Source organism: Oryzias latipes, chromosome 18, assembly GCF_002234675.1.
Source record: "Oryzias latipes chromosome 18, ASM223467v1".
NCBI classification, from domain to species: domain Eukaryota; kingdom Metazoa; phylum Chordata; class Actinopteri; order Beloniformes; family Adrianichthyidae; genus Oryzias; species Oryzias latipes.
The window spans coordinates 20,683,569-20,702,498 of NC_019876.2; the positions used below are offsets into that span (position 1 = coordinate 20,683,569).

At 38.3% G+C, this 18,930-nt stretch overlaps 1 protein-coding gene across 1 annotated transcript in view; it reads right to left on the bottom strand.

Annotated features, from left to right (window-relative positions):
• The window catches only part of LOC101165845 (5-hydroxytryptamine receptor 2C-like), a 252,916-nt gene extending 248,521 nt beyond the window's left edge, over nt 1-4,395 (bottom strand). The window contains exon 1 of the mRNA XM_020711729.2: nt 3,498-4,395. The gene's annotated coding sequence lies outside the window, so the exon portion shown is untranslated. The remainder of the gene's footprint in view (nt 1-3,497) is intronic.
• Between the last annotated feature and the right edge of the window lie 14,535 nt (nt 4,396-18,930).

Here is an 18,930-nt window from a genome sequence, read left to right on the forward strand (position 1 = left end):
GACAGAATGAATTGACTCTGAAGTGAAAATGGAATAAATGTAATTTATGCTTTCTTTTTTTATCAGGGACCTCTGCCTGTGTGCTGGCTCCCTGACACCATCAGTGTGATGTTTTTCCTTCCTCACTGCTTTCTTCCACAGCTCTGACTTTTCCTTTCAGTATTTGTAAAAAATGAACAAATAAATAAATAAAACTGGCGGTGTTGCCTAAGTAATGAATAACCTTCCCACACTCAGCAGTTTACATTTTTACTGATGGCCATGCAAATTCTCCACATGGTGCTCCTCTCTGTGCTATGTGAAGAAGATCGATTTGTCTGTATTTTCTAGGGACAGGTTGTGCTTTTCTACTGCACTTAAAAACCAAAACAAATAACCATTTCAAATTGTTTCATAAAAAAGTTAAGTAATTCAACAAAAGTAAATTAATATTTCGATTTATTTAAAAATAAGAAGCTGAGAACAGTCCTTTTGGCAGTGACAGTTTCAGAGTAAGAAACTGTTCAGCATCCAGCTGGATCGCTTCTATACCTTCCACCTGATGGCAAAAGTGTAAACAGACAGCTTGATAGATGATGGGCTTCTCCTATTATCTTATTGGCTCTGCACAGCAGGAGAACTAATGGAAAATCTTGGCCACCAATGATCATGCAGACCATTTTCACTGTTCAGCCTTCATGACGTGAATTAAAGGTAACATCACATAACAGCAGAGTTGGGGAGAAAAGTAAAGCATAAATGGAGTCAGTGTACAGATAACAGGGAAACAAAGTATTGATCTTGCTCCATTGGAATGGAGGCAACACCAATATTAAGACTGGTTTAATTCATTATAGATAATTTAAGGACTACTGCTATTGCAATTACTTTGGCACTAAGTATTGCTGCTGTCCAGTACTTAAAAAATAGCAATATCCACCAAAGCAGTGTTTGTCTATTATTACTGCATTTTGACTATGTTGACTGTATTACTGTATTTACAACATTATATTTATCTTTTTCTTTTAATTGCACAATCTAGTTACTGTCAAGCTACACTCACACCACCCACAGCAACATCCGTTCAAGAGGCCACTTTCAATCAAAAGTCTATGTAAATGTGCGTTTTGTGCTCAAAACTCTCGTGTTCACGCGTTGCTATAAAGGTTTCTACGACCGTTTTTAGTTTGAACGCTCATTGCAAGTTAAACCAGGTTGAATCTTGACCAATCAGGGACTTTGATTTGGTGGTGACGGGTGGATGGCATCCCTTTTAGTTCACTAAAACTAAAAACGAAAAATTGCTCATGGAGCAGAAATTCATAATTGCTGTTTATGTTCAGCTGGAATTATATTACACTAAGTCTTTCATATGTTGGAATAGAGCTATGAAAGAAAAACCCTGGAGCAATATTTGCGGCATGTGCACTGCTTCGACATTTCGCACCAAGCTTTTTCCAACTGTAGGTGTAGGACATGTGCAAGTAAACAGAAGAAAAAGAAGACGGAGAATCTCCACCATGCTCGTCCAGCGTAAACACCATGGGCTAAACTCACATTCAAGAAAATCCTTACCTGGCATTCTTGAATGTACTTTTATTATATGGTGTTCACATAGGTCTGTGGCTAAACAATACTAGCACATTTACTCATAGTAGGAAAAGGCTTGGTGCGAAATGTCAAAGCAGTGCACATGTTGCAAATCTTGCTCCGGGCTTTTTCTTTCACATCTCTATTCGAATATATGAAAGACATGGTGTCATAGAATCCCAGCCGGGCATGAACAGCTAAAATTGATTTCTCCTCTATGATACATTTTCAAACGGTTGGCACTTCCATGTATAAAAAGAACACTACCCATACATCACTACCAAATCTGAGTTCTTGACTAATCAAAGTTAAACTTTTGACATGCATTCAATGGCTGTGCGTTTTATACGTAGAGCCCAAAAACAACTTAATAACTCTTAACAAGAGTTTTGAAAATGCAAGCCTGAAACACACATAAACGTGTGAATGTAGCGTTGCAGTTCCATATTTCAGGTATGCCACTTGCTGCACTAAAAAATCCAACAAAAATATGGTTTCCAATTCCTTCATGTTTTATTTGGATGACAGGACCTTCCTCTATGTGTAGCTTGATCAATTCTAGCTCAGTTAAAATAAGTTATATTTTCATCTAAATTGATGAATCCAGCATGAACTCAAGATAATCGGCTAAATTACTAATTTGCAGTCTGTTAATAGAGCCAGCCTGGGTGACACCTCATCTCTTTAGAGGCTTTACTGGTGTTTCCTTTCCCTTTTCACATCAATAAATGAAACTGAACTGGAAATTGAAACGTTGACCCAAAGAGAAAGATGGATGGAAACATAACTTGAACTGGACTGAGGTTAAAATTAATGCATTTCAGAATGCTATAAATGTGATGGTATTCATGAGGCATTCCGCTGAGCGTGAGAATATTTAGATCTGCTGGTGAGCTTAAATGTGACACTTTATCAGGAGTAATATGTTCCCATGTGAGGCACTAATTAGGATTTTACAATCAGTCCAATCTAACCCATCACTGAATTTGGCGAGCCATTGGTATTTTTTGACAAATGTGGATAATAAATTGCCACTTGTTGTTGCCTCTAGGGTGTTAGTGACGCATGCAGCGTTTTGTCTCCCAGATTATGTAGTTAAATTGCTAAAAAGACACACACGCACACAGACACACAAAGAAAGGTCCCAAAATGTTCCAACGCACTAATCCTCCCAGGGGACAATAAGCTTAGTGGACGATCATTAAATAAACGGGTGCGCGCGCTCAAGCACCCACACTGTGGTGAACAGACTGTGTGGTGAAGGTATTTATTCCTGATTCACACCTTTGTCAGGGACGAGAAGCAAAATAAATGTCAAAAGAAAAAAAAAATCTGGGCAAATGAACGCACAGCCACACCCTCAGCAAGTGGACGCGCTAAACCAGAGCTGGACTCAGCGGATCCCACATCTCCAGATAGAATGAAGAGCTGGCAGACCCCGGATCTGCTCACAGTTGGAGCACAAACATTAAGGACACACTGTAGGACAAAGCGTCCCCTATATCTCAACAATACTTGAACCAAAACTATTTTTAAGCAACAAAACCTGCATTTCCAGCACCTAGAAGCTGTTTTGTACAACGACAAGCTTCAACTCTAACAGATGAGTCACGTTTCTTCCTTTTTGACTATTTCCCCCCCCACTTGTACGCAGGGATGTTGCATTCTTGGAGAGGCTTCGTGCCCAGACCGCGCGTCAGTCAAATTCCCTCATTCAGCTCAATGGTTTCCAAAAAAGTTTGAGGAAATTTCGAACAAGTTTAACATTTTTTATATTAGAAGACAAAGTCAAATGTTTAATACTTTAACAGACTATCGTGGAAAATAAATCTGGCAGAAACCTTGACCTCCAATAGATGTCAAAGACGCTAGAGCGCATCACATTTCCTCTTTCATTCATGCGCAATCTGCAGATGGGGTTTACTCACCAGTGAGGACAATTTTCGTCTCTTTATCTCTCGGTGCTTGAAGCTGAGTGTCCGTGCCTTCTCCTCAGTTGTGTTTGCATGCAGTGGTCTAAACGGCACTACCTCCGGAGTCAGTCTGGCTCTTGGAAGAGCGGCATTAGACTAGTTCATCCCAGCAGCCAAGGAGCACGGCGAGCACGGTGGACTCAGAAGTGGATGTCGAGCGCGCACAGGGACTCGCTCCGCTTCTGTCCACGGGGCACAGTGAAACGAAATCAGTCGAAACTGCTTAGATGATCCCAAATCCTCTTCCTTTGGATAAACTTTCAATTCTAGGGAGCAGGATTGCAGGAAAGAGAAGCAATCGGGCTGCAGGACACCCACAGAATGGAGATGAAAGGGGGAGGAACGCAGAGAGAGGAGGAGGGAGAGGCAGGTACCGCTCACTCCGACGCGCTTCAGTGGCTATGCATGAGTTCGTGGTCCACACAATGCCTCAGATCCAGAGGCTTTTCTTGTTGCAGCTCTGTTTGAGCTTCATTTTTTTGAACGAACGAAAATTTGGATAGAAATCTTCAAGAACAGTTTAAAAAAACTGCATTTAAAAATATTTTCCATCAAACTATTAAATTATTTTGGTAAGGGCGTCAGTGAGTATCTCAGATACAGATTTTTGACTGCTGTGGTAGTTCATCCTCTCAAGTTCTAGTGACTGAAAGTAAATGTCATGGCAATAAACTGTTGGGCCAGCAAAGCATAACTGATTAATCTGAATCAGAGCCCTAGAGGAACAAAGTAAACCTTCTTTTATGCTGGTCCTGAGGATCCGCAGCCTGTATGTGACATGTGGGCCCTGCTGCAGCGCCTGATTCATCTCATCAGCTGATGAAAATGACAGTGAGTCATTTCAAAGAGGACCAAGGAATAAAAAAACGAAAAAAATAAAAATAAAACGGCAGAAACAGGGAATTTAGCTACATTTGGGAATAGTGCAACAAAATAAGTTCAACTGAGTAGCTTTTTTTTACACTTTTATTGTATTTTGTTTTCCCCTTTTTAGTTACATATAATAATAAACTGACCGAACACACTTTGTTGTTTAGTTACTTAATCCAAACATCTGAACAATGAATAACTACCTAACACATTTATAGTTTATCCTCATATATGTTTTCTTCAAACATTAACATTTTAAAAAATTGTGTAATACACTGTGAAAAAAATATGTTGAAATTACCCAAAAATGTAAGGTAACAATTTGCATCTTTTATTCACCATCTTCAGTCCCCAATACATTCAAATGCAATAAGTAACAATTATCCTAAAACAATACAATGCAATTACATACAATTATAATGATTTCGTAATAAAAACCAAGAGAGCTTGTGTAGAACACTGTAAAAAAAACGTTAAAACAGAGTTAACATTTTTAACAATGTTGACATATTTGTTTTGTTAAAAAAAGTTGTTTCAATTCCATGCCAATTCTTTTTTAAATTTTTGCATAATTTTAAGTGTGTTGCCAATTTATTCCACTCAGTTATTGATTCAAAATGCTGACTGGCCCACAGCATCTATTCTTTCACACTACACTGGCTTTTAGATGTGGACCGTGTTGTTATGCTCATTTTTTCTGATGTCAACATAGCAAAACTTTATAGTTTATATTAATCAAACAGCCGTGAATTTGCAGTTTGCAGCTGAACATTTCATGTTGGATTAATTTAATGGAGCAATACTTACTCAGATATAGCAAGTTAATATTAACATTTTGATTGTGTCCTTATTTGTAATTTAACCTGACTAATGTATATCTGTCACTATCTGGCCCTGGGTGATGTCAATTGCTCGCCATCGATTTGGGAATTGCCATTGTACCCTGCATTCCTGCGTGGTAGCCTTTTACCTTACTAACCGAGCTACTCAGCCGCTGCCAATGCACCAGAGTGCACTAGATATTATACATCACAAAGACACAATTTAATTAAGTAATCCTTACCCAAATTTAGCAGGCAAATATTAAACATTCTAATAGTATTACTGTTTTTATTTCAGCATCCATAAAATTAATGTTATTCGTTCTAGTCTTTATGGGGTATCAAGGTGAAGACAATGCCTGTTTGTTTTGCCTTGTGGATTTATTCTGAATGACACATCACTTCATTGCACACAAACACTGCTGTTTATCACGTGAGTAAGTCATCAATTTATGGGGAGATGCAGGATCCAGAAGTACATGCCAAAGGAGGTCACAACTGGACTTGAACTTAGACTCAACACAATGTAATACTGCACCACGATATGTCTCTTTAGAAATGAGTAAATGGCCTAAAAGAAAATGCACCGTATGTAAAGTTATGATTAAAAATATAAGTCAATTTAAAGTGTATTTGTTCATCCGTCAGCTCAGTTTAAATGTTTAAATTTTGGGGTCTGCAGGCTGCACAGTTTTGAACCAAACTTCCCTGTGGGCAGCAGCATGTGTGTGTGGATCTCTGTTCTCATTGGTTGTGTGTTTGTTTGTGGTTGCCATGGTAAGAGTACAAGCGTCACAGGCAGGAGGGAAGCAAGCGCGCAGGAGCGAGACGAGTGTGCAGGAGCGCTGCTTAGTTAACGCTTGTGCTATCCTATGGCCCCACTCTTACATTAACGTGTTATCCCTACCATGACAAAATGGCGTATACTTATATAGCGCTTTCTACCTTCTTACGAAGGCCCAAAGCGCTTTACAGTCACCCATGCACACCCACATTCACACACTGATGGCGGCTCCGCTGCCAAACACTGGCGCCAACCTCCCACCAGAGGCAAGGTGGGGTTCAGTGTCTTGCCCAAGGACACTTCGACACATGGGCGTGCAAGGCGGGAATCGAACCTGCAATATTACGATCATGGGTCGATCGCCCTACCGCTGCACCACAGCCGCCCCGGGACAAAGGTGGATAAAGGTGAAGAGGATTTTAGTTAATCCATGGACACAAGTGAAGATCACAAATCATTGAATTTAAAAAGGTTCAGCGCACTGTCTTGTGTCTAGATCAGTGTTTTTCAACCTTTTCTGAGCCACGGCACACTTTAACCTTAAAAAAAATCCCGCGGCACACCAGCATCCAAAAATTAAAAAAAAAGGAGAAACTCATAGTCTGTATTGATCTACAGCCCCTGCACAATCTCACATGCATTTTTGAGATAATTGTTACAGAAAAAGCTGGAAGCTGCAGCTGTTTTTTTCTAAAAGATTCAATAAAAGTTAAGTTAGAAGATTTAAAAACAGTTTGTGTGTTCGTTAGTTTCAAGACGTTTAACAACAGATCTCCTTTTGCGCTGTCACTCTCACAACCCAATGCATCATGGGAAATGTAGTGCATAAAACGGCCGAAGATCGGTTTTCGGAGCTTCATTGTTTTGTTCACTTGTTCCACGGTCTGATACCGGATTCTGTGGAAAGCTACACCGCTAAAGACGAGCTTTAGCTGGTATTTCTGTTAGAACTGAGCGACTTTACGAGCTAAATCGGGACAAGGAAGTGAAGACTCTAAGCACTTCTGATTGGTTAGACCGATGACATGTGATTAACCCCCCCAACACGGGACTTTTCCAAAATACAGCCGAAGGTGCAGCTGAATCGCGGTACGTCATTCTTATCAAAATGTCTTTAATAAAATAAAATAAACGCAAAGAAAAGGTATTTCACGATCTTTTATATTCCTAACTCCTCAGTGTTTTATCAGGGCCTGTTTGGATGAACAGAGAGCTAAAATCCTGGAGATGGGAAATGTTTTTAGATCAGTTAATGAGGGCAATTTCCCACGGCACACTTGGCCATCTCCCACGGCACACTAGTGTGCCGCGGCACACTGGTTGAAAAACACTGGTCTAGATGACCCAACTCCCAATGTTCAAGTGCCTAGGATAGCACAAAGGTTAAGATTGCAACCATACAATTGTAAAATGCAGGGTCGCAAGACACAAACATTCTTAACGTTTTCTAATGCTGTAAGAATGTGTAGAATAAATATTGTAATGCTCAGCAGGTACGTCACTTGCTGCGGGAAATACGGGAGCCAAGCTGTCAGCAAGTTGAGCTGTCAATCAACTGGCTGCACTGGAGAACTGTCCATGGCCCATTCACCGCACGACTCCAAACAGTCTCAGAGAGGAGGAAGCTTTTAGCGGACCGCTAGGCAGGTGGCTGATGTAAATGATCCACCGTCAGTTCCGTGCATTGCTTGATGAAGTTGAAAGCGAATATTCTGATCTCCTGCTACACAACACTGTCCGATGGCTGTCCATGGCTGCGTCGCTTTGTCGTCTGTTTCGAACACGTGAAAACATTCCTGAAAAGCAAAGACCTGAAGTTGAACTATCTGCAACTGGAAGATACTGTAGCTCGAAAAAGCTGCACGTTTTGATGGATATGAGTGACTGTGACAAGCCACCTAAACGAGCTGAATGAAAGTCTCCTGGCGCTGCAAATGCTTGAAGCTCTTCTGTCATTCGAGCGCAAGATAAAAAATAAAAAATGACATCAAAAATCGGATTTCTTTATTACATTTCTTTAATTTTATCAAAGCAATGAAACATAATTCATTGATATTGTAATGAAGTTAAACTTGCACAACAGAGCAGTCACGTGACATGTCGTTCTCCGCAGAATGCACTGCAGGGCAAATAAACATTTAATCGTTAATGCTCATTATGTATTTGTAACAACGCAGTCATTTTTGATAGTAGGCTAATATAGCTAATAAACATACATATTGCATGTGTTGCCTTCATTATAAGGCTTAAATAGGGCTTTTGATATTTTGCGGCTCCAGACATGTTTGTTTTTTGTTTTTTTCGTCCAATTTGGATCTTTCAACATTTTGGGTTGCCGACCCCTGTCCTAAGGTGTGCGATGGACCTAATCTGATGTGGGTCCTTTGGCAAGAACCTTCATCAGTATAGCCATGGCAGCAACGAAAGCTTCTAATTCATGGTAAGTTGTGTTACCCTTAGCAGCAAAGCCCAAATACACCAAAAATTAAAACAATTTAAAATGCAATTCACAACGTAGAATTGTTTTATTGGCTCCAAACAAACATTTTTTCTTAATCATTCTGCAATTTAAGCAAATATGGTAAATCATAAAACAGACAACAAAAATACAAGTAGTGCTACAACCCACTTTCAACCTGCATCAAGGTAAGAGTCTAACAATACTTACTATACTCATTTCCCATGAAGCCACCAGCTGTGATGAAAATTATTGATTGATTCTATAAAAATGGTCTCCAACTTCCACTACCTTACTGTGAAGCAGAGGTGGGCAATATTGGTCCTCGAGAGGCAACGGGCTGCCATTACAAGCTCCACAACATCTTTCAGTTCACGAAAAGCTTCCATGCTTTGTCAACTTCAGGTACAATTTCACCAATCATAAAAGGAAGCATTTGCAGCAGGCACCAATTTTCTTGTGCATTACCTCCGACACTCTTTCATTGAACAAATGTTGTGGGAATAGATGGTGGACTGTTGGTTTTGTCACCCCATTTACAGGGAAAGTGAAGAATAATATGGCTTAGATCAGTGGTCTCCAAGAGGTCTCCAACCTTTTTTCGGTTGTCGAACAGATTTAATGTCAGACAATATTTTCACAGAAGTTTGTGTTTTATATTTTTAAGCTTCCGGTTTCTGAAAAAACTATTTTTCAAATTAAAATCTTACGAAAATAAACTTTGCTTAAAAAATCTGAAAACGTAGTAGATCTTTTTTTTTTTTTTCTACAGATGACAGAGATTTGATTCAACAAATTCGTTGAGTTCTAGAAATTGTTTCTGGTGTGTAAAAAAATTAAATCCAAGCAATATTACAATTTTTTTAAACACCATTATAACACTGAGAACTCCAACCCATTCTCAGTTCATCTTTCAGGGCAAAAAGATTTATCCAATTTTATTTTTACATAAACCCTGATTAGCTGTGTATTTTTTAACAGAGGAACATTTTTTGTGCTAAAGTTTCTTAGCAGATGCCCGCCTAATTCTCCCGTGCTGAAAATTCATAAATGTCCCTTTTACAAGTTTACACAAATCAGAAACAACTTTATTTGTTTGAATTTTCATTCTCTGTAAAATGTTTGTGGCTGGCTAAAACTTAGAATTTGTGATGACGATTTTCACTTTTTGTCAAGAGATGCTAACAAACAACCAGACAATAACTTCCGCCGCGTTGAACTTTTAAGATGTGATGCATAATTTAAGCAAAGTAAAATGACACAATTGTTGTTAAACTTGTATTTTCTAAAAATAATAAACACAAACCCACCGTGTCTGCAATTTTATTATCTGCGTCTGTAAAATGTTCTCGCTGCGTATTAGGTAGAGCGGCTTGGTTCATGGGAATAACTATTTCCGAAAATCTGTATTTCAAGGAAGACTCTTGGGGGGTATTCCATAAAGCAGGTTATGCTAGTTACCACGGTAAGTTTGAGGCTAAGGAAGTTGATAATCTTAGCTTTAGGTTCCAAAAATGGAGGTATATTTCAGGGCATGTCAAGTTGCCATAGCAACTCGTGCTCTGAACATAACCTAGTCTGGAGCAGGTTTAGTTGAACGTTGGTTTGTTTTCAGAGAGGTGAAGCAGCATGGCGTTTAGTGGATGATTTAGTGGATGAAGAAGCTCAGATAATACCTTTTCCACTATGAGAGGGTGATAAGACCACGTTTGGATGTTGTAAAGATAAACCTTTTACTTTGATCTAACTTAATTATTTGCTTCAGTTAAGATAAACTTTTTTTTTTTTTTAGTTCAATCAACCTAAAATTAACACGTAGTTATCAGACATAGTTATTTTACTTTCATTTAAATTAATTCAATTAAGTAGGTGTAACATTGGTACTGCTGTTACATTGGCAGCGCAAGGAATTGTGGGATACCATTCCCTTTGACTGTCTGAACGGATTTGTTTAATTCTTTCTGCACCATGAGTGAGAGGGAAGGAGAGGGTGGTGAGTTTATTTAGCACCACTAGTAGTATCAAAGTTTGCAGTAACTGTAGTTAGACTCAGAGTCCTAATAACTAAATGAATTTTATGTATTGTAAATCCACGATGTCATTTTTTTTAAGGATATAAAAATGAGAGTATCTGCGGTCTCAAACTTAGACATATGAGAGTTCAAGAAGTACAATAAATTTAGATGGAAAAGCATTTAATTGAATTGGAGCAAAAAGACATTTAGTCAGATAAATATGTAAATTTGAGTTGTATAAACAATTATTGAGTTGGATAGACGTCAGAAATTAGGTTGAATAAATTTAGCTCAATTAATTGTTACCAAGTTAAATCACTTCTTTTAAGTTTTATAAGTTGTACATATATATATATATATACACATATACTGTTTATATATATTATAATGTAATTGGAAATAACTTGTGCGTTTACTTTGTCTGTTCTTTTTGTCCAAGCAGAAATTCTTTCTTTTGATGATGCAGCTGTATTACTTTTTTGATGAGCGTATAATCTTCATACGCCGTCAACAAAATCTTCGACTTCGTCTCACTGAAGTATAGCGCTCTCTTTCTTTCTCCATGTGTTTCCATGGTGACTCCGGAATTCGGCAGTCCATTGAGAATGCCTTTATGTACTTGCTGTACACACGCATTAACCAAGAGTTACCAAGTCGAGCGTAATTCCGCTGACTAATATCCGGTCCTAGAGAAGTAAGCAGAGTTAGCAAGTTCAGGCGGATTTCAGTCAGAGTTCAGAGTTACTTAAACCCTTGTGCTATCTTAGATGACCCCCCCCTTACATTGACGTGTTATCCCTACCATGACAAAGGTGGATAAAGGTGGAAAGATTTCATGTAATACATGGACACCAGTGAAGATCACAAATCATTGAAGAAAAAAGGTTCAGGGCACTTTCTAGTGGGTCTAGACCAGGGGTCGGGAACCTAAGGCTCGCGAGCCATATATGGCTCTTTTGATGGTCACATGTGGCTCGCAGACAAATCTTTAATTCAAATTTTTTTCATTAGACCAGTCTTTCTCGTGCGCGATGCGATGGCAGAGGCGCGCAGTAGTAGCGGTGCTTAGAGAGACAAATCTGCGCCAGCACTAGTATAAGTTTAAAATTGTCTATTAATTCACAGAGTTTGTACCACCCGGAAACCTGTGAATTGCCGTGCCTAAAACTGCGCGCTCCCGTCTCTGAGAAAGAGCGCGCAGTTGCGGGGACGGGATGTGTGAGGGAGAAAGCAGAGGGTGGGGCTGAGGTGTTGTGGGGACAGGCTGCAGGTGAATCGCGCAGGGATTGTAAATAGGTAAAACCCACTGCCTGTCACTCACTGCAGCGTGTGAGTGTGTGTTTGGCTCCAGGTCCGCATGTGAGCAGTCTGTCTCACATCTACAAAACATTCATACCAACCTAAGATCACGTTTAAAGTCTCAACGCCTGCATGAAGCAGAAACGTTACTCACCACGTAAACCAGACTAGACCATCAGCAAAACTACCACGAGAAATACTCATCATTTATTAGAAACAGAATAACAATGTTATTAAAAAGAATCCACAGACTTACTGTACTTTAAAAAGGTTGAAATTACATCAAATGCACACATTCACTTGTATTTTAGTTTTAAACATATTGTCGCGGACTGAGTTGGATGGCTGTTGGGCCGCGTTAAAAGTTCTGGAGTTCATTGAACGCGTCAAGCAGAGATCTGATTGGCTCTCAGTTCTGTCGCTCAGCCTGTTGTTAGGTAGTTTGGACCAATGGGGTTCAGCTATGGGCCGAATAAGGGAAAGGGGAGGGCTGCAGCGGGAGCAGGGGAATATAAAGTTGGGAGACGCGCTCTCGTCTCGTCTCGGCGGGAGAGATTCAGGAGTTGCTGAATTAATTGTTCGGCGTTTGTCGCGGTCTGCAGTAACCCGAATAAAGAACCTTAAAAGAGGTTAAGTCTCCGTGCCTCAGTGTGGGAAAGGGAAACTACATTATTGTATGGCTCTTTCGAAATTACATTTCAAAATATGTGGCGTTTATGGCTCTCTTGGCCAAAAAGGTTCCCGACCCCTGGTCTAGACAGTGTAATGTTAAAGTGCCTAGGATAGCACAAGGGTTAAACATGCCTTCTGGAATACCCCCCTGGTTTTGTCTGTAAATAGTAGCTTTGTCTTTCTTTGAAATCAATGGATCTTCTTTGGTTTCCTCACTGGCTCCTTCCTCCCCAAAAGAACTTTTCAAATACATTTAATTGTTTAGTTTTCATTAGCTTTTTATCTTTTATTTTACCCTGTAAGAAACAACATTTTTAGCCCACATTTTACTCAATCTCTCAGCTTTGTTGTCACTACTAAAAGCAAAAGCGTAGTGAGGTTAAGATTTACCGAATGTAATTATTTCTTCCTGCTGCCTAAACTAATTAAGCAGTTTCTAAATAAATGACTAAAACCCTGCCAAGTTAATTTTCAGTGTGGGCACTGAACGGTGCAGGTAAAGTTTTCCAGATTCCTTGGATTGCTAGCAAGACAGTTACTGTAAGTGTAAATTAAATATGAGAGAGAGAGACACATTTATTTCAGTAATGTTAAACACACAAACTTAAAACATCAACATAAACATTGACACTGCACAATGTCAACATAAACATTGAACAAAATTAACTGAAAAAGGAATCAGGTGAAGCCAAGGCTTATTTCCATGACCCTGATTGCAAACATCATATCTACCTCCAAATTAATATAACCTTGGAAAAAAACATTAAAAAAAACACTTCTCAAAATGATTTCACAACCACAAAAGTTTCCCAGACCAGAAGGGATTTTTGATACATTTTAAATTTATAAATTTTTTTAAACTGATATATGGAGTTTGCAATCTTCAGATTGTCGGATAATGAATTCCACATGTTGACCCCCTGAACAAAAATAATATTCTTTATTGAATTAGTTCTGACCACTCTGTGTGTATCTTTACCTCAAAAATCACAATTATTAACTTTCATGTCAAACAAACTCAGTATTTACTGTTTGTGTACAAACAAGTAAACAAGAAATATTGGCTAATCCATTCACATTTAAAATTTCATAAAGTTCAGCCCACTGTTGTTTTTCCATATAAACAAAATACTAAAGGAACATTATTACTACACTCTATGATCCGTCTTTGCTGAATTCAAAATGTTTCCACAGATTGGACTGGAATGATGGCTTGATCATTACTCTCATTGAGTAATTGATCAAGACTCTCAATAAGGTGATCATTGATCACTGTCACACTAGCTTACAGCCCCTCACAAGCCCAAGGTAACAATAGCAGTGCAACAAAAATGGCGAGCAATATTAGAGCTGTTGCCAGATTTCAGCTCAGACGAGAAAAACAGACGTACATAGATCTGGGGGGTATTCCAGAAAGCAGGGGGGTATTCCAGGAAGCAGGTTATGCTAGCTCCCATGGTAAGCTTGAGGCTAAGGAAGTTGATAACCTCAGTCTTCGGTTCCAGAAATTGAGGTATGTTTCAGGGTAGGTCAAGTTGCAATAGCAACTCATGCTCTGAACATAACCTGGTCGGGAGCAGGTTTAGTTGAAGGTTAGTTTGTTTACAGAGAGGTGAAGCAGCATGGCGTGTCCATTTGAAGATGTTTAGTGGATGAAGAAGCTCAGACAATACTTTTTCCACCATGAGAGGGTGATAAGACTACATATGGATGTTGGAAAATTCAACTTTTTCACTTTGATCTAACTTAGTTATTTGCTTCAGTTAAGATAAATTATTTGTTTGTTAAGTCAGTTTAAAAATAACACGTATTTATCAGACAGTTATTTTACTTTCATTCAAATTAATTCAATTAAGTAGGTGTAACTTTGGTGCTGCTGTTAGATCGGCACCGCAAGGGATTGTGGGATACCATTTCCTTTGCCTGTCTGGACGGATTTTGGTTTAAGTGTGGCTTTTTGACCAATTTTTTTTAGTTTTTTAGCTGTTTTACTGTGTTTTGCCATGTTTTGCTGAGTTTTCTTGTCCTACTGTGCTTATGTCTCTGCACCATGAGTTAGAGTGAAGGAGAGGATGTTGAGTTTATGTAGCACCCCTACCGAACATTAGGATGATGACAAAGACAGATAATTCTTTAATGAATTTGAGCGCAACGTGCATTTTTTTCCCCGTCCTTTTTATTGTTATAAAAATGAGTATATCTGCCGGCTCATACTTAGACATATGAGAGATCAAGAAATATAATTAATTAAGATGGAAAAAATATTAATTGAATTGGAGTAATATGACATTTAGTTGGATAAATACATAAATTTGAGTTGTAGAAACAATTATTGAGTTTTATAGACGTCAGAAATTAGGTTTATTAAATTTAACTCAATTACTTGTTACCAATAGAAGTAATTCATTTAAGGTGGCAAAATTGGATAAGTTATATATATATATATGCGTCACAAGGAAACTGGAAATAAGATCAGAAACTTGTGCGTTTACTTTGTCTGTTCTTCTACTACAAGCAGAAACTCTTTCTTCTGATGATGCAGCCGTGTTAATTTTTGATGGACGTATAATCTGCATAAGCCGTCATTAAAATCTCAGACTCCGTCTCACTAAAGTATTGCGCTCTCTTTGGTTTTCCACGGGTTTCCATGGTGACTCCGGAAATCGGCGATCTATTGAGAATGTCTTTATGTATCTTCCGTGCACGAGCATTAACCCAGGGTTACCAAGTCGATCGCAATTACGCCAACTCATACCCGGTCTTTTGGAACCGACATACCCAGAGTAAGCAAGTTCAGGCGGATTTCAGCCAGAGTTCAGGCTTAAAGTCAGGCTAGTTTAAACATGCTTCCTGGAATACCCCCCAGGTTATGCTAGCTCCCACGATAAGTTTGAGGCTAAGGAAGTTGATAACCTCAGCTTTCGGTTCCAGAAATGGAGGTATGTTTCAGGGTAGGTCAAGTTACCATGGCAACTCATGCTCTGAACATAACCTGTTCCGGAGCAGGTTTAGTTGAAGCTTAGTTTGTTTACAGAGAGGTGAAGCAGCATGGGGTGTCCATTTGAAGATGATTTAGTGAATGAAGAAGCTCAGATAATACTTTTTCCACCGTGAGAGGGTGATAAGACCACATATGGATGTTGGAAAGATAAACTTTTTTACTTTCATATAACTTAATTATTTGCTTCAGTTAAGATAAATCATTTTTTTGTTAGGTCACCTTAAAAATAACACGTAGTTTTCAGACAATTATTTTCCTTTCATTCAAATTAATTCAATTAAGTAGGTGTAACTTTGGTGCTGCTGTTAGATCGGCACCGCAACGGATTCTGGGATATCATTCCCTTTGCCTGTCGGGACGGATTTGGGTTTAAGTGTGGGTTTTTGACAAAATGTGTTTAGTTGTATAGCTGTTTTACTGTGTTTCACCGTGTTTTGCCGAGTTATTTTGTCCTACTATGCTTACGTCTCTGCACCATAACTGAGAGTGAAGGAGAGGATGCTGAGTTTATATAGCACCAGTAATGACAGTAATGACAGAAAATTCTTTAGTGAATTTTTGCACTGCGTGCATTTTTTTTCGTTCTTTTTATTGTTATAAATATGAGCATATCTGCCGGCTCAAACTTAGACATATGAGAGTTCAAGAAATATAAGTAATTAAGATGGAAAAAAGATTTATGGAGTAATGTGACATTTAGTTAGATAAATACGTAAATTTGAGTTGTATAAACAATTATTGAGTTTTATAGACGTAAGAAATTGAACTAAATTATTTATTACTAATAGAAGAAATTTATTTAAGTTTGAAGTTTTATATATATATATATATTATTTAGTTATATATATACATATAACTAAATAATATATTATTTTTCTCCAAGCAGAAACTCTTTCTTTTGATGATGCAGCCGTGTTACTTTTTTGATGGACTTACAATCTTTATACACCGTCATTAAAATCTCAGACTCCGTCTCACTTCCGTCTCAAGTGTCGCGCTTTCTTTTTTTTTCTCCACACGTTTCCATGGTGACTCCAGAAATCGGCGATCTATTGAGAATGTCTTTAGGTACCGTGCGTTATCCCAGGGTTACCAAGTCGAGCGTAATTACGCCAACTCATATCCGGTCTTTTGGAACCGACATACCCAGAGTAAGCAAGTTCAGGCGGATTTCAGCCAGAGTTCAGGCTTAAAGTCAGGGTAGTTTAAACATGCTTCCTGAAATACCCCCCTGGTCGTCTTCAAGTGGATGATTCATAATGGAACAGAGCAGGGTGCTCGTGGCTCACGCTGTGTATTTTCTATGCCACAAATACAATCTTTTACAAATATCATTATTTTGAGTCTGCTCCTGATTTACAACAATTTGAATAAAGAAAAATTCAGAAATAAAAATGTAACCTTATTTTTTATATATATATGTTCTCCAACATGGCACAAGAACATGGTAAAAACACAAAAAACAAGATTTTGATCGGAGTGGTTCTTTATTAAACTATTCAATACACAGCTGCCTTGAAACCATCACTTTGCATTTGCACAAGAACGCGTTTCCTTGTCAAACTGAAAGATTTTTCTGGCGTCTTTTGATGTCTATTTCGCGCTTAATTCCAACTTATATTTTTTAGAGGCAGAAAATACATGTTCGAGGGAGCTAACTCAAAAAGGGATTTTTGTGTGGTTTAACAACAAGCTCGTCCATATTAAAAAAAAAAGGTTTTGCATAATTTCTATCAAGCTTGAAATGTTATGCAGGATGCCTTAGGTAGATGTTGAGGTTAAAGATATATTTTTCTTAAAGTAATCCACAAAGGAAAATGCATACCACTTTAAAAATTACAATCCACCATTTTGCTTGAAGAAAAAGTTATGTAAATGTTGTTTTTTAATATCTCCTTAAGTGTTTAAGTAGTGAAACGAATCTCCTCTGGGCTGCATTCCTGTTTGTTTTCCAACACACTGCTCTCTGTTCCAACTGGATGGACAAACCTGATCCTGATAAGTAAAATGGATTTTAGCTGCTCAGACTGGTTAATTTGCAAATGGACACTGAAACAGCAATAAATACACAGTCAGCAGGTACCAAGGAAGAATTTGGAACAAATGAGGTGAAAATATATCAGTGGTTGGGATATAACAAGAACAAAATCCTGTTGTGGAGATTTTACATTGAGTGACCTAAAAAAACATCAGAAAACGTTCATTCTCTGCTGAGAACACCTTCTGTGTTTTTAAACAAGACAACTACAACTTTAGCAGAGAATACTTGACAAAAACCTTTATAAAATAAAAAATACAGAAGATAGATATTTTTAAACAAAATATTAATTTGAGAATTGTAGAACGAAAACTGTGAGGAGCAAAATAACAGATACAAATAACCAACATAACTTATTTTAAAGTAGTAACAGTGTGAATGAATGATACAGATTTTTCACAGAATCTCCAATAGTTTTTCAGTATTTTAAAATAAACTAAAATTTGATTGAAGAATGCTGAAGTTGCTAGCGAAAGAAAAAGGCTAAACCTGATAGCTTGCTCAAATATGAGCTAAACTCCAAATTAGAAAACCTTAGTAGTTGTCAAATGATCCGAAACAGCTAGTATATTGCTAAAATTTTAGCTGAACCTTTAATTAGCCTAAAAAATCTTAGTCGATGAGAAATTAGCCAAAACAGAAAACAAAAAAAATCTTAGGCTATGTCAAATTCCCACTCTGCTCCCTAACTACTTAAAAACTATAAAGTGTGGGACTGTCTAGTGCCCTGGATTTTAAAAGCAATGCGGACACCATGCTCACTACTTTTTTTCTTTGAAATGGCTAATATGACGTCATCGATTTCACAAACTGAAAATCTCATTGATATAATCATTATGCGACAAGCAGTTATGAGTCCACTGTGCTCTGAAAATGAAAATATTGATGGTTTATTTAAAAATACATTTACCGTATTTTCAGGACCATAAGGTGCACTTAAAAGTCTTAATTTTCTCCAAAATGTAGGGGGCGCCCCAGGAGGCGGTGCACCTAATGTGTTGTGGGATGTAGAAGAAGACGGCATGAGAACGGGGAAAGGACGTGCGGGCGTGATCAACATTGTTTACAACATTGCTGAAGCATGGTTTAAATTGCAAGCTATCAGCTTCGCAGAGGAACATGGGAGCAGCTGCGAGAGAGTTCAAGATGAATGAATGCATGTTCACAAGTGGAGGAAGCTGGACAACAAACTCAAACAAGTCAAGATGACGCAGCTGAGTTTCCGCGGAAAAAAAAAACGATTCGAGTGATGGATGAACGATCAGCGATCAGCTTGGAGAAGCTTCTCTGCACTCACCATTTGACTGAGGGCATTAATGCTTACAGAGGAAGCTTTTGCTTTCGTTTTATGAAACGGCATCATCTTTCCACCAGGGCGAGAATGGTGGTGCAGCAACTCCCAGTGGATTACAATGAAAAAAGCGGTTTAT